The following is a 4,943-nucleotide window of genomic DNA, read 5'->3' as shown; positions in this document are numbered from 1 at the left end:
AAACCCATCACTTTTGTTCTGTCGTTTCTGGCTTTAAAATAAAGGATCTACTCCGTGTGTCATGCAGTAGTATAAGCCCCAAACCTGCTCCATACGTTATTCCATTTAACCTTCACAACATTCCTTTTAAAAGACCTCACTGTCAGGCTGGAGAGATGACTCAGAGGTTAAGAGCACTGTCTGCTCTTCCAGAGGTCCTGAGTTCAATTCCCAGCCACCACATGTTGGCTCACAACCATTTATAATGAGATCTGGTGCCCTCTTCTGTTGTGCAGGCGCACATGCAATCAGAATACTGTATACATAATAAATAAATCTTTTTTAAAATTTTTTAAAAGACCTCACTGTCCTCGATTTGTATTAGAAAAATTGTGACTGAGAGAGACGTTAAACTCAGAAAAATATAATCTCTTGCTAACAGGGGAATTTAAAACCTAGTAAGGGCTCTGGAGCATAAACAAGAGTGGGGACGGGATGAGGGGATGAGGCGGCGGTTGGTCCCTGCGCAAAGAGAGGTAGACGACCTGACCGGGCGCAGATCCTGAGTGTAACACGCTCCAGCGGGCCGCCCGAGTTGCGCTGCGAGTGCTCCCGCGAAGAGTGTCCGAGCCCATCGCACGTGCGTGCAGCCATGAACCTGGCAAGCCAGATCAGAGAGGCCGGTGCCGGCCAGCTGCTGTTCGCCAACTTCACCCAGGATAACGCGTCCCTAGCTGTTGGTAGTAAGACCGGGTATAAGTTTTTTCTCCCTTTCTTCTGCGGATAAGCTGGAACAGATCTACCAATGCACTGACACCGAGGATGTCTGCATTGTGGAGAGACTGTTCTCAAGCAGCTTGATGGCCATTGTCAGCCTCAAAGCTCCCAGGAAGCTGAAGGTTTGCCTCTTTAAGAAGGGAACGGAGATAATCAACTACAGCTACTCCAACACAGTACTGGCTGTGAAGCTGAACAGGCAGAGGCTCATCGTGTATCTGGAAGAGTCGCTCTATATACACAACATCCGGGACATGAAGGTACTTCATACGATCCGAGAGACACCCCCCAAACCCTGCAGGTTTGTGTGCGCTGTCAATCAACAATGACAACTGCTACTTGGCATATCCAGGGAGCGCAACCATTGGAGAGGTGCAGGTTTTCGACACCACTAACCCGAGAGCTCCAAACATGATCCCAGCGCATGACAGTCCCTTAGCAGCCCTGGCTTTTGAGGCAAGTGGGACCAAGCTTGCCACTGCTTCTGAGAAGGGGACGGTGATTCGGGTGTTTTCCATTCCAGAGGGACAGAAGCTGTTTGAGTTCTGGAGAGGAGTGAAGACGTGTGTGAGCCATCTGCTCCCTGGCCTTCGACATGAAGGGCACCTTCCTCTTCTCGTCCAGCAACACCGAAACTGTGCACATCTTCAAACTTGAGGCCGTGAGGGAAAAACCTCCAGAAGAGCCCACCACCTGGACTGGCTACTTTGAGAAGATGCTTATGGCATCTACCAGCTACCTGCCCTCACAAGTGACAGAAATGTTCAGCCAGGGCAGGGCCTTTGCAACCATCTGCCTGCCACAAAAACATCTGCTCAAGGGCCACGATTCAAAAGATCCCACGACTGCTGGTGGGAGCATCAGATGGCTATTTGTACATGTACAACCTGGACCCCCCCCCCGGAAGGCGGCAAGTGTGCCCTGATGCGCCAGTACAGGCTTGACGGCAGTATGGAGATGACTAGTGAAATTGTAGACTCTGCCTCTCATGACTGCCCCTTAGCAACACAGGCATATGGCACAGCAGCTGCCAGAGGTGCCTATGCGCCCTCGTCCCCAACAAGACTTGGTAAGGGGCAGGACGCCAACTTAGAAGCCTACACAAATGACCTGGGTGCTGTAGGTGGCGCATGCCTGGATGAAGACAGTGAACATCCTCCCATGATTCTCCTGACTGACTGATCCTGACCTGTGAACTCTGGCCCAGGAACAGACAACACTGGCCTGGCAGAGGACTCATGCATTGCTGCTATGAACTTTGACCTGAATTGAGGAGAGGATGGCAGAGACTTTAAAGCAAAGAGATTGTGGTTATAGTCAATCCATACTGTTGAGAAAATATACTGCTTTCACTTCAGTGACTTTAATCCTGCTTATGAATTTTAGCTTTTTATTTTCTCTCACCTTTTAATGTTTTAAATTATTTTTTTTTCTTTTTGCCAAAATTAACTGTTTGGTGAAATCTGTGGAGTCTCCTTGCTTTGCATGTGTGATGTGCCAAGCCATTATAGGAGATCAAGTGGGGTGTCCACTCTATAGTGAACCACAGTTGTCAGGTCTCATGCCAGGGCACGCATGAAGAGTGTTGTGCATGCAGTGACTCTGCAGGGACAAGGACAAGGCCCCTGTCAGGAGTGCTCTTGCCCCACTGCCTCACCTGGACCATTTTCCCTCCGATTTATTAAACTTTCCAGATTGGATCATTCTGGGACTAACTTCCGCCGTGGAGGACCGTTGTTTTGGGTCTTATTCTCCACGGGGATCTTGAGAGGGAGAGAGGCAGTTTCTGCTCTCTATGCCTTCTCTTCTGGCAGATGAACTTAGCAATGTGCCAGGGGCAGCCTGGAGCCAAGGAAAGTGATTTCATCTGTGACATTAAGTGCTATGTCCCCTATCATCCCCACCCGATAACTGACTTGGTGGTTTTTTGTTTTGTTTTCAAAGGAGAGTCTGTATCTACTGCTATTCCCCCCCCCCCAAAAGCACAATGTGTAAGATGCTACATCAGGAGTCAGTCCCTGCGGACCTGGAGCTGTGCTGTCTGCCAGAGGCTCTCCTCCCCTTTCCAGAGGTAGCAGCAACAGGTAGAGAGGCCCCAGGGAGGTGGCAGTAGACCTCCCCCTCCCCCCCCCAGGGTAATGTGCTTTTTCTAGTTCGGTGCAGGAAAGTGACATCAGATGTGCTGCCCTCACTCCTGATTGCTTTTGGTTGTTTGGTGTCACACTACAGCCCAGGCTACCCTGGATCTATCTCACTGTATAGCCCAGGCTGGTCTCGAACTTAAGGCAGTTCCCCCTGCCTCAACTTTCTGAGAGCTCCTTTCTCAGCTCTAAAGAATGAAAAGGTCAGGGCCTCAAGTCTGCATTCTAAACAGCTGAGCAGTGGAACCCAAGGGTGTGCACTGTTGCTTCTGCATAATGTGGCTTTGGAGCAGGGATGAGGAGGACAATGTTAGGGTACCAGATTCACGCAGCCCTAACAGGCGTCTAAGGGCCTGCAGGTAGCCGCCTTTAGTCTAGTCTCTTTATGTCTGGTTTGTGTAACGAGGCAGACCTGCTGAGGTCCCCTGCTCTGTTCTCAGTGTGGCTGATCACACAGGTGGAGTATGAGGGGCACCCACAGCCACACCTGGCTGCTGGCTGTGCCTGAGTAGCCAAGCTGTGCAGTTTATGAGGCGGGGGCGGAGCTGGGTGTGGGAGCTTTAAACTGCATGTGCATGACTGTCCTGGACTCTGCTAACATGAGCCCCCAGCCTATCTGGGGCCTGGTGCACCAAGCACAGCCCGAGAGTGCAGATGGGAGCAGGCTGGGGAGCACACAGGGTGGATCTATTGGGAGCTGGGGTTTCCTAGAACCAAAGCGAATGTCTGGGTCCAAGTGTGACTTGAAGTGTGGTAGTGACCTTGGACCTGTACACTGTGTGGGTTTGGGGCTCAGTTCCATCTGCTGAGAAGTCTTCTCTTGAAACTTAGTATCCCGAAACCGTGTTGGAATTCATTTCTCCCTTCCGGCCTGGGTTTCCTCACTTGAAAATTTGATCAGGAAAGTCCACGTGTGGTGACGTGGGCTCTGCCTTCAGTAAGTAGCCTTATGGGGCTGGGCAGATTCAGTGAGCCTTCCTTCCTCTCTTGGGACAGACGTGCCTGTGCATCCCACAGCGCTCAGGGAAGAGGACTAGTCTCTGCTGACCTCTGCGAGGCAATCTGCTCACCACTTGTAGGCCTCTAGCTCTCTGAGGTGCACACTCGGAAACTCACACTAGTGGAGCCAATGGAATACACACAGTGATTGCTCACCCCAGGGCCCACACCAGTGGTTCTTTTAAAAGTTATTTTACCAAAGTTAAGAGAAAATTTTGGTATCTGAAATTCTAGTTAAACACTCCTATAATCCCAGCAGTCAGGAGAGGCAAGAGGATTGCTGTGAGTTTGAGGTCAGCCTAGACCATATACTTCTCAGACAGCCTGGCCTACAGAACGAGATCTTTCTCAAAAACAAACCAAAGAATGGCTGACTTAAATTTAAAAAAAAAAAAAAAAAGACGATGGAGAATGGGAGTTGGAAAACCCCTCAATTTTTAAGAGTAGAGTGGATTGGGGCCAAAGCTTTTTTGTATTTTCTAAAACAATGAAAGTGAGAGTTGGAGTCCCTTGTCCTGCCTACACCAATGGCCTGAGCCAGAGGCAGGTCTCGGGGCCTCCCTCGGGTTGGACTGTACAAGAAGAGCCCTACCTCACAGGGCTGTTGTGAGGTGTGGGGGCGGGGGTGGGGAGGGGCGCCTATGAGCACCTTGCACTGAGTCTGGCCAGCAATGGACTCCAATAAACACTAAAACTGAAACACCAAAAATAAACAAACAAACAAATAAATAAATAAATAAATAAATAAAACCTAGTAAGAAGATATATTATGTTGGTAAAGACAAATCTAAGCAATGAGATGGTATACAAAAACAGTGACTCAGGGAAGCTGAAGAAACATTAAGTGCTCCAAGAAAGATAATGTGGGAAGGTTTTCCAGGTGAGGCTGCTGCAAGCCTAGACTGGCAGAGTGCAATATTGTCACCAGTTGGAGATAGGAACGTGCCAAAAAGCCGCTGTTTCCCGTCCAGCAGCCGGTTTTCCCAGTAGTGTTGGCAGCTCCAGCAATTCATCATTCTCTCGCTTAAGCACTGGGAGACTTACAGC

At 49.7% G+C, this 4,943-nt stretch overlaps 1 pseudogene across 1 annotated transcript; it reads left to right on the top strand.

Annotated features, from left to right (window-relative positions):
- Window positions 1-631: 631 nt before the first annotated feature.
- On the top strand, window positions 632-2,456 carry LOC311582933 (WD repeat domain phosphoinositide-interacting protein 2-like; annotated as a pseudogene). The gene has a single exon. The product of its transcript is annotated as a WD repeat domain phosphoinositide-interacting protein 2-like (transcript).
- The last annotated feature ends 2,487 nt before the right edge of the window (window positions 2,457-4,943 follow it).

The sequence above is a fragment of the Acomys minous genome, assembly GCF_964271855.1.
Source record: "Acomys minous genome assembly, chromosome: 14".
Lineage (NCBI taxonomy): Eukaryota > Metazoa > Chordata > Mammalia > Rodentia > Muridae > Acomys > Acomys minous.
Note: the sequence above shows the minus strand (reverse complement) of the source record. Positions and strands in the feature narration are given on the sequence as shown.